This window comes from Sceloporus occidentalis, unplaced genomic scaffold (assembly GCF_023333645.1).
Source record: "Sceloporus occidentalis isolate IW3139 unplaced genomic scaffold, rSceOcc1.0.p SCAF_23, whole genome shotgun sequence".
NCBI lineage: Eukaryota > Metazoa > Chordata > Lepidosauria > Squamata > Phrynosomatidae > Sceloporus > Sceloporus occidentalis.
The window spans coordinates 15,254,085-15,266,178 of record NW_028317003.1 but is presented as its reverse complement, the minus strand read 5'-3'; the positions used below and the strand labels follow the sequence as shown (position 1 = coordinate 15,266,178).

Sequence of the window (12,094 nt, the reverse complement as noted above, 5' to 3'; positions counted from 1 at the left end):
GCCATCGGTGCGCTTGGAGTCGCCCGCTGTAAATAAAACCAGATCATGAATGGTTCTTTTTCTGGGCATAAGGGAACCAAACTTTCTTCAAAAATTCTTTAATTTAAACTATATTTTAAAATAACTGGCCGGCCATCTACAGACACGTCTGTTTTATCATTTGAGATGCAATTAAAAAGCAAATGTTGTAGAGTTCTTAAGTTTCACTACTAAGCATTAGTGTGTGTTATAGGGTCGCGGCTGCCCTGTATTGCTCAAAAAGCACAGTTTCTTTTCAAGAGGCTTAACATAAAAGTAAACAACCACCACAATATATTCCTCTTTCTTTTTAGACACAGTGATAAGTGATTATTCTGAAGTCAGTATGTTAAACAGTTTGAACGTGTTCCTTAGATTACTTTTTATAATTAGTTATAAGTGTGTGTGTGTGTGTGTATGTATATATGTATATATATATATATATATATTACATGGTAGCTCTATAACACACGTCTGTTTTTGCCTTCAGACCCTGTAAGACTCTTAAATAACACGCGACATGTCATCTCACATTATGTTTATGAAACTGACCAATGAGATGTAAATGGTAACGAGAAGAGTTTCCTTAAAAAAAAACTCCTAAGGCATTGAGATATTGCAATAAAACACATTTTCTGTCATTTCTTATTTAAATGATCATTTGAAATTCCTTCTAAACAAATGCTGGGAGCAAGGCAACCGTGAGCGTTTGGTATATCCCGTGTATATTTCCATGACTGGGTGGTGCACGTGTTAAGACATCGATCGCATTTATAAAGGACAGTTCTGGGCCAATGTGCTAAATGGATCGTAACCGCCCTGGTTATTCCACTTGATTCAGACTTAGAACGTTGGCATAAAACGCTTTCTTTCTAGAGAAGGCCCTGTAAATGTAGTGTGTATTGCAGGGTGTAAGGTTGGGTGTTTATTTTTCTAATCTAATACTTCCATACTAGATCCTGTCATGGTGCTGCTGGTAGACAAGCATCAGCAAGCAGAATCTTAGCAAACGGAAGGAAATCGGTGCCACAAACATTGTTTGCGACACATTGATTTCCAGTGATTCTATAGAGTACTGGCCATTTAATGTAATTAGTTTAACACAGTGTCACAGAAGACCAAAACACAGCAGCAGGAACCACTACCCCACCCGCAAGGCCCAGAGCAACTACACCTTAACCTGAAACCCATGTACCCCACGACCCTAAAACTGTATTCACTGCCAACAAATATCCAAGGAGGCTTCGGTAAACCTAGTTTAACTGCTTTAACTCTCTAAAAACCCAATTTAATCAAAAAAGGTATATCCCCAAACGCTATGAATTCAGAATTCGAGCACAAAGACATAACTGGTTAATTTATATTTAATCTGAGTAAAATGGCCGTGGTGCTTGATACAAAAATAATGGTAAAAAGAACATACAAAACCAGTCTTAAAATAAACAGGGATAATACACAGAAAACATAAGCTCTACAACTCAAGATGTTGCAAGTTCCTTGTGAAAAGATGTTCAATAAAGGAAATTCAAGTTGTTTCTTCTTTCTTCGTCTGTAGGAGAAGTCCGTTGGCACGTGAAGAGGGGAGTGTGTATCCCAGGCACATTACCACACGAGTTGGGTCATAAACCCTGGCAGCAAACTCCTGCATGATATTTTGTTGTTATGGTACCTCGTATGTTAATAACACTGGGGTAATCACGACCCCCATGTTATTAGAAGGTGCCAAACACTACCTGTCAGCTAGTCACCCGTTATAACTTCTAGGCCCTCTTTAACCCCCCTCATACCATGTTTCCTATCATTCTGGAGGTCACGCACAGATAACATCTTCATGTTATGATTCTATTACAGAAACGTAACCATATTTCTCAAATCATAACTCTGAGTGACCCCCGTGCCTGCTCCCCCGACAGGACATCTGCTATCTTTTAAAGACACCCTGTTTTTATGCTCTTCCTGACCCACGGATTTTATGATGAGTTCTTGCCAGGTTAGATAGCATTTATGGCAGGACCCTCCATGTACGCATGTTGCATGGCAAACGGTATCTCGCTAACACAGCACAACACAACACAGGTATGTCACAAACTTTACATTTTACAGTTCCATACATATTTGTAAACGACTTGAACAACTCACTATAACTTTACCTTTTTCCCATTGTAAAATTGCTGAGTGTTATGGATTGGTTCAGTCAGCTGTCTTAATAATGGGTTAAAGAGAAGGAAGGAAACTTCAGGAAAGGAAATACATATGCAAGCTCTGCCTCCTTTCATTACTTTTATCTCAGCCGCTATCTTCTAGAAAATATTTCACCAATTATACTGATTCACACACAAAAAACACATATAGGTCGTTTTAATAAAAAAAAAAAATCTGGAAAATGTTCAAAACAAACAGATAAATACTAGTGATGGTTTCAGATGTTTATTGCCCCATAGATGAAGCTCCCTGCCTTCTTTGTGGTCTGACAGTTTGTGTACTGATTGGTAGATTGAAGCAGCCAATCAGTGGCATGAAATTACTCCCATAGATGCAGTACCTCGCCTTCTCTGTTGTCTGGTTCGGGTACTGATTGGTAGATTGAAGCAGCCAATCAGTGGCAGGAAAGCACTCCCATTGGAATTGAACAGACTCGCGGTAAATATACCACATGTCAGGCGGTGTGTTCAGACAAACGCATCTCCTGATTGGTATATAGTACGGGTTGGAATCATCCCAATTATTTGAAGGGGGACACCATGAAAAAGGCACCACTCACTTATGATATGCGTTAAAGTGGCATATAGTGGTTGGAGCGCCCCTTTAGTAAAAGCGTGTCCATGATACACATATACAGGGACGAGTGAACTTTTGACTCGGGTTATGAAATGGAGCGCAGTATTCATTACTAAAGATTCAACCTGCTTAGCAAATGTTTCAAGGTTCTACCAAATGCTAATAAAACTCCAAAGCTGTTTGTGAAAGACTTTGTGCAAACAGCCCAGGCATTTTCGAGTTTATTTTAGATTTAACCCCCTCGTGGTATTTGGAAATACATAGAAATGAAATGAGATGATTGTCCAGCTAGCTGTCCTTTTCTTTACTAAATGGAGCTAATATATCTTATCTGTCTATAAAGTAGGTGAATGTGCAAATACAGAGTCATTATCTTGGGTTAGACCGGGAAGGTTCTCAGAGGAACTATGTAAGGAAACACAGACTCTACTATTTACATACATTTGTCGAGTTCATAGAAACTCCTTTGGTAAGCTATACATCTGGCTTTTATAAAAAAATTAATAAATAAATAGCACATTATATAAAATCTTGAATTCTTTTTTTTCCCCCCAGAACTGTAATTGGTTGGACTTGAGTCTAGAAACTGATGTTTACTGCAGATGTTGACATTTCATGCAGATTGTTCTTCATTTTCTATGATTGCTCAGTGAAAATGTATTTGGCTAGTAGGAACCTGTGGTTTGATTGAAGCCATTTAAACATTTTAGTCTGCCCTTTTTTCACTGTAAGGTGTCTGATATTCAAGATATTCACCATAGCTTTCTGCCTTTCCCATAGAAGAAGTCTATATCCCATTTATCCCCCTTCTTTTTTTTATTATTAAGAAAATCCAATGGAAAATGCCACATTTTTCTCTGAGCATAAACCACAGTGCCGTGTACAGGAATATAGGTTAACAAAAACCTGAAACATATTCAGATGACTAATATGCAGTGTCTGAAACCATTATGCAAAAACTAGAACTATTTTACAAAAGGAAAACAATACTTTTGAAAACTTATCACAATCTGATAATAGTTATAAAAACAAAAACTTGCTTGTACTTTGTTTTAATCTTACCATCAGTTTATGTAGGAAGTTGTAAGACTTGCTGGTCTCTACATGCATACTTTTAACAGAATCTGTCTAGTATTACAAATTAAAAATAAAAGGCAACAAAAAGTCATAAATATATAAACTCCTTAGATATGTGTTCTTTGAATGGTATTTGGCACTAAATGCTTGCTATGTTTTTGTGTAATTGTTGGTCATTATTATTCTAGCAGCGACCCGGAAATCTGAATGTGTATGCCTTTTAGGTTGTGCACTCCTCTTTGTGTGTGTGTGTGTGTGTGTATATACACACACAAATTTGTTTTTATTTTTTTTGCTGTTAGTATTACAGATTTCACTGTAATACTGTAGATTTCGCTTCCTTGGTAAAGCTATTATCACCAGCATCTTAGAATATGACAGCCATTTAAATCTTGATATGGTATTGTGAACTTTATCAAGCAGGAGGCTGAAACTCTACTTATTCTCATATAAATGGTTGTGTTTACAAGGCTCTTGTTTTCTCTTCGATGCAATTTAGTGATTTTAAGTGAACTTAAAACACTCAATAAAAGTTGGAGCAGTTAAGCCAGATATCGAGTGTTTGACAGATGGACCGACATTCTAATAAGCACTAGTAAAAACAAAAAATGTGTATTTCGCCGGCCAGAATCCTCCGCACTAACATAGAATGTTTGCTAGCCCAGTCCTCCAAATGTAGTCATAGCCTTGTTAGTTATGTATGTATGGAAATTATAATTCAGTCTAGAATAAAGAATTAGGTAAAGTGATGGAAAATCCCCTCCAAGTTTATCAATTCAGGTGTCCTGATTTCAGAAATACTTAATTTATATAGATTTTCCAGACTTTCCCAGCACCAGGGAGCATACTATTAGGTGTACAATTTTGTATAATTTTTATGCCTATGGCTTAACGGGTTTGGTGGTTGTGAACGGGGGCAGGAGGGTTATACTGGCTAGATGTTATGCTAGGGCAATGGGATGTAAGGTTTTTTTAAGAATTTTTTTTAATCTTTTTTTATATATTTTTTTAAAAAAAATTATTTTAATTTTTTGTCACTTTTTGTATTTTTTATATATATTTTTTTTACACAGTAATGGTTAGAGGTCCTCCTAGGGACCTACTGAACATACCAGTGATGTCACAGTGACATCACAGCTCACATTATAATTTTTTTTTAGTATTATTTATATTATTATTTTAATGATTTATTTAATATTATTTTTAAATGACTAACCGTTTTTTCCCCCCCCCCCCCAGCTTTTCTGTTACAGGACGGGAGGGGGAGTGAGAGAGATGGTTTCTCACTCCCCTCCCCGCGATCCCCCTGCACCGATCACACTGTGATCTCTATGCAGGTCCTCACAGACCTGCATAGAGATCGCAGTGTCTCTGCCTCATCGGAGGGCAGGATATCCCCGCAGGGGATATCCTGTCCTCCGATGACCTTCCGGGTTACGTCAGCAGTGACGCAACCCGGAAGGGAATGCCCGATCTGCGTTTGAAACTGCGCGATTGCGCAGTTTACGTGTAACAGCTTACCGGCTTTCATGCCGGAAGCTGTTACAGGCGATCGGACAGCAGAAAGCCGGCAAAGCCGGCTTCTCCTGTCAGTGGGGAGTCCAGGCTGTCAAACGACAGCCTGGTCTCCCGTGCAGCGGCAGGGATGTGTCCCTGACGCTGCACGAAGGACTGGAAGTACCGGGACGTCCATAGGGGTTTCATAGTGGGCGTTTTTTGGACGTCCCGGTACGTCTATATGGGATTGGAGGCGTTAAACTGGAACTATCCACTGAAAATGCAAAATATGTTATTCTTCAGGGTTAATGCGCAGAACCAACCAATAATGCATATTCAAACATTCTGTAGCTACTTTAATAGACATTCTTCCCAAACTAGGGGGGGGAGAGATGCAGCCCTCCTCCATGTTTCTTTTTAACCCCTTCGCGACCTTTGCCGGTTCAGGACCGTCATGACAAGAAGGTCACTAAATGACCTTTGACGGTCCTGAACCGTCAAATTAAATAAGCTTAGAAAGTGATCAACGATCACTTTCTTCGCTTAAACGGCGTTACTGTAATGCCTCGATGTCGAGGCATTCAGTAACGCCGAGATCGGCATTGGGGGCCATGTCTGGCCCCTCCCCGGGGCGTCAACAACCGCCATACATTGTATGGCGGCGGACGCCCGTTTTAAAAGCGTTTAGGAGGCGATCAACGATCGCCTCCTAAACTTAAATGGTGTCGCTGGAATGCCTCGATCAGGACGCATCCAGCGACACCAAACACTTACCTTTGGATGCCGGTGATTCGCCATCAGCAAGATGGCGGCGGCCCGGGAAAAAAAACAACAAGAAAGAGTTCGCTAGACGGTCTCCAGTCCCTCTAGAGAACTCTGGCTCCACTTGCAGGTTGAATACAGGTACTGCATTCAACCAAGCAAGTCAATGGAACCCAGCTTTCTAATCACTATGTGATTAGTAAAATATTAAAAAAAAAAAAATGGGGAAAAAAAATTAAATGTGCTAACATTTAAAAATCATTATGCAGTGATGTCACTAGATGAACCATCCAGTACCAGCAAAATGTGTAAAAAAAATTATAAAAAAATAAAATAAAAAAATAAAGTTTATTATTTTGAGCAAGTGCTAAAATTTCTCAAAAATCTCAACAAAGAGTTAAAATAAAAGCACTTCAAATACCCAAGGGGTGTCTAATATATAAAAAAAAATGGCTGATGGGGTAAATTGGAGTGGCCGAGCTCAAAGATAGGGCATAGGTACAGACTGACCAAAATGGAGAAAAAAAGCGCACTTCCCAAATGTGGCATTTTAAATCTCAAACAACCCGACAAACCCATGCATGTCAGGTATCACTGCACTCAGGAGATGTTCCTGAACACACATTGGGGTGTTGTTTGACAGTGGCATATACCAGAACCTGTATATCTATAACTAAAGTACAATTTGTGTGAAAAAAAAATAAAAAAAATTACTATTTCAAAGTTTGACAAACTGTAGTTCTATAATTGGTGCATGGAAAGGGTTAAAATAACAGCATTTGGAATACCCTGGGGTGTCTAGTTTTCAAAAAGATATGGTTTGAATGGGTTAAATTGAGTTAACCGGCTTCAAAGATATTCCAAAGAGGAGATGGAGGCAGACTGACCAGATTTGTTAAAAAAGATTTGGAAATCATAAAACGCTGCTTGTACTTATTGCCCTATAACTTACAAAAAACAGCAAAAAAACATTGGGTATTTCTAAACTCAGGACAAGTAGTAGAATCTATTTAGCTAGTTTTTTTACTTGCTTTTTTAGGTAAGTAAAAGATTTTTCAAATAAAAGTCATAAAATGTGGGTTTTTTTCAATTTTTCACCATGTTTTGTTTTTTTTTATAGTAAATAAGATGATACGATCAAAATAATGGTATCTGAAGAAAGCCCATCTTGTCCTGAAAAAAACAATATATAACTTATGCGGGTACACTAAATGGGTGAGGAGAAAATTACAGCTGAACACAAGCACCACAAAAGTGTCAAAACGGCCTCGGTCCCACAGGGTACAAAACGAAAAATGAGCCCGGTCCTTAAGGGGTTAACAGACTGTGTTCTTCTTCTTACCACTGATTTGGCTACTAAGTGGTGGCAGGAAAGTGGTGGCATTAAAATCACTGGGAGCTCTTTCCACACATCTGAACAACCCCCCCCCCGCCAGATTTGGGGCTGACCGGTGGTAAGTATATCGCACCCAGGGAAAATAGCTGTGGGTGGGAAAAGGGTAAATGTATATGAGGGGGAATCTGCAGAATCCCCCAATCCTTTTTCCTGGTGAATAAGATAGCTAGAATGCCTCTTAAACTTTTATCCTGTGGAATTCTACATACGTTTTAGCTCTTAATTTCTGACAATTCTATGGTCTGTACTCTCCAAATATATATATATATATATATAATTTGAAATTTCCATTTATATTCCCCCCCCCCAAGTGAAGAAACCAATAAAGAGAGTAATCCAAGTTAAGCACGTGATATTGCTCACTTTTTGCAAGCTTGCCTTTAATGAAAAGTTAGTAACGCTTTGTATATTTAAGTCTACATCATCTAAGAGCAGTTCTGACCTTTGTTTGCTTGACCTTTTGTGGTTTGTTATTGATGCTTTTACTGTGCCGGTATCTTCTACATGCCACATTCATATAATAGCTGGGAAATATATAAAAGGGGAATCCGGTCCATTAAACGTCCTCTGTCTGCACACCTGGAGGCTGCCGTTGTCAGCCATGGTCTTTGTCTGGTATGTTGGGCTAAGATAACAGATCTAGAATACTTACAAATGCCTTATATGCAAATAAAATAATTTAAAAACCATTTTATTCTTTTATACTAGTAATAAAACATGGCAGTAGTTCCCCTTTAAATGCAAGCTCATTTTTCCAGTGAAAGGCGAAGTTGGCTGTATTTGCGTATGCTGCCATATGTAATCCCCATTCGTCTTCTCTTGGATCCAGTATGGGCTCTGCTTGTAATATGCAAGTGGTATATGTCCCAAGTTCAATTCCCGTCATTTTTAAAGACATCCTAACCACGTTACAATTCAAGCTCCATTATCTCCGGTGAACACACGCGTGGAGCATAACGTCGCCGTTTCTAGTGTGTGGGCACATTTTTAAACCAGCACTTTCACAAAAGTTGTCGGGAGGGCTTCTCCTCGGCATGCTTCATGTCCTATTTTCCCTTAAAGCAAAGGAACCGCTTTCCCCCAGCCTCCTGAATGAAAGGAGGTGCAGTTTCAGACCTTTTACCGTACATCTGCAAGTCACGGTCGATGAATCCTTAGGAAATGCTTTCAAACATCACCATCTGATCCCTGAGAGTGCAGTATGCTGTTGGAAGCGTAGTGGATTGCTAAGCCCTGCTAGATTCCCTGAAGTCCTGAATCATTTATACTGTTGATGCAACAATATTAAGCGTCTGTCATCACTACAGGGCCCTTCTGCACAACTTGCAAGCGTGGATCTTTTGCCGCGTGTGATGATCCTTTTTTTTCTTTTCATGATTAGAAACCGGTATTCGGTGCAAGTTATATCTATAGTAGTGTTTGCTAATATTTCTAGAATTCTTTTTGAGCGCATCCTCGGTATTACATATTCTACCCATGTGAGTGTTGCTGTTAAATAATTCTTGTGGCATTTGCATTTATTATAGCGATTTTATAATATGCGTGCAGAAAAAAAGAAAAAAAAAGAAACGTTCCTAAAACCATTTTTTCTTTAGTGAAATTGCTTATGTCGTTGAACCGGTTAACAGGCCAAAAGACAACGCTTTAACGCACGGTAGCGGAGTGTACACTTCAAAGGGACAGGACCCTGCCGTGTACATGTACCGGTATTTGCCTGTTTCTCCACCCCAATTTATTTTTCCATGCGCAAGCTGTGTTTGACCTGAAAAATGTCAATGTACTTGCAATATACTCACACCTTCCGGCAAGCTCCAGTGCCGGCATGCATGGAAAGTGTTCCCATTGATTTCAGTGAAAGTGCCTTACTGCCATTCATTGGCTGCCTCAAACAGCCAATGAGTGACAAAATTCGGAGGAATAATTTATTTCTGATGAATGCATATTAACGATACAAGTTCAGGTGCTCAGAGTACTTTAAGACTGTGCTCGACAAACCTCAGGTCACCATGGAGACTAGAAACCACTTCCTGGCAACCAGGGTTTTCCAGGGCAAGAGAGTAAAAGTGCATTTGTATATGTATAGTGTTGGAGTCAGTGTGTGTGTGTGTGTATAATGGAGTGTCGGAGTCCGTGTGTATATGTATAGTGCTGGTGTGTGTGTGTAAAAGTAAAGTGCCAGAGTGAGTATGTCTACTGTGTTGTAGTGCCAGATTCAGTATGTATGCATAGGGTTATAGTACGTTTTTTTTATATATGTGTAGTCTTAGCCAGTGCGTGTGTGTATGTTGGAAAGTTTGTGCCTGTATATAAGTGTATGGTGTTTGTTACAGTATGGTGTTAGCATAAGTGTATGTGTCAGTGTTTGTGTTAGCATGTGTGTGCATTACCACATGTGTTACTATACGGTGTCTAGGTGTATGTTAGTGTGTAGCAAGACTCGATAGATGCCAGGCCGCCATAGGCACTACAAATCACTTGAGGTTGCCCCCTCGCTTGGCTACAGGAGTTGCTGAGGTAGGTGCCACGGGTGCATGTGGCCCCATGGTGGTAGAGAGGCAGCAGGAAGCATACAGTGTAGACAGGTCTCCAGAGGAAGGAGGGGTAATGTATGTACACTGTATGTATGTATGTGTATGTATATATATATATATATATATATATATATATATATATATTAGTGTGTACTAATCTATAATCTGTACTAATCTATGACATGATTACGTGTTTAGAAGCGCTAACATATTCGGCTGCACAGCCTATGAGAGACTTTAAGCAAGTCCATGTATTTGCTGCAATAAATAATATTAGCATGAATATGGTTTAAGGGAACACTGAAGGTATTTAATCTTTGGCAGGTACGCTGAAACACAAAAAGAGGAATAATGGTTAAACATAAAGGTCTTTATGGTGTACACTACCCATTGTCATGAAGGGGTGCAGCCCTAAAGAAAGATGTGTTTTATGTCATGTTGCCACAATAAACATCCTTTAACTGCAGGCCTAGTGGTAATAAACGAAAATAACATTATTGGGAAAGCAGGAAAAAAAAAAGCTAGCTCCTACATTTTTTGGCTGGCTCCTAGATCCAAAATAAGCTTGTTGACCCCTCCTTTAAGATGAATTCTTCTTAAGTGGGGCTGTCAGAGACATTAGACGGCATGGAGAAATGTTTCACAACCCCCTGTGCGTTTGCCTCTTTACCCACGTCTCTACTCCTAAACTTGAAAAAGTTGTGTTAAACGGTGCGAGACGCTAGACTGTCCTTTTTAAAGTCTGTTACCGGATTAGACGGTACTGTGGCGAGCACTAAGTATGGTACTAGATTCCTAGCTGTGAAGTGCACTCTACTCATTCTTCAGTACCTAATCTAGCGAAATGTATAACACAGTGTGTGGTCGCCTGGAAAAAAGCCATTTTTACCACTTAGCAATCACCTTATAAAATAAATATCTAATTCCTGTGATTATATCACCGCCCGGGACTTGAAAAGAGGTATTTGTTTTTATTGTTCAATTGCTCATGAAAAAAAAAGTTTATTGGAAGAATTCAGGTGGTCCCATACCATGCTTCTTTAATTATGCTAAGTGAAAGAGGGTCTCTGGCCTGGTTTTGTATTACAATTTCCATTACAAGGAATGTCTTTGATAAATATACTTTATTCACAAATTGGGTAGAGTGCTTTTCAATTTTAACTGTTTAAAACCAAGCCGGCTGGCTTCTTGTAACATCTTATGGGATTGCAAGGTACATACTCACTCACTCATACATACATACACACACACACTCACTCACTCACACACACACACTCACTCATACACACTCACTCACTCACTCACTCATACATACATACATACATACATTCTACAGGAGATTCCAATTTATTTTTTTAAATATACAACATAACTAAAGGCAGTTTTGTAGGGGTTGTTCCGCCTAATCAGCTAAATTTAAAACTTGTTACTAAATGCAGTATTACAAACATATTTCCTCATGCCGTTGAGTGCCCAAGCCCTTTCCAGAAATATGTAATCATGTAAACTTTGCCTTTTTCTAAATATTTTTACACTTAATTGTTTGTGGCAGAAAAGTAGACACTGATAGGTTGTTGCCGTAGAAGCTCGTTTGAGCAGTACCCTTTTTTTTCTGTAAGTCCAAATTGTTTTGTGATGCACCAGTTGTTATGTCCCATTTTCACTGTTGTACAGCTCTGCGGCATATGACAAGGCTATATAACCCAATGATAGAAACTGCTAATGCTTCTTAAATGGTTCTTCTAGATTCTGTTTCTCCTTCAGAGGAAATAATAAAACAGATCTGCTAAAGTGTATTTGTGTAACGTTCTAGTAAGTGCAGTTTGTTTGGTCTAAGTGGAACGGTATCTTCAGGATTTGGGGAATGCAGTAGTGCATCCGGCAGCTCCAAACAATACTGACCATTCATGCCACATACAGGCGAGCCATTGACTTGGGTAATATTTGGGGGTCTTTTTTCCTGGAATGATCCCACTGAAAAGCAATTTAAGATGTTCAAAATTTTGTTTAAGTGGTAACATTCCTCCTTTAATAT

General features: G+C 39.1%; 1 protein-coding gene across 1 annotated transcript in view; it reads left to right on the top strand.

Annotated features, from left to right (window-relative positions):
• LOC149300861 (aryl hydrocarbon receptor-like) overlaps positions 1-12,094 on the top strand; it is a 50,538-nt gene that overhangs the window by 17,465 nt on the left and 20,979 nt on the right. The gene's annotated exons all lie outside the window — the stretch shown is intronic.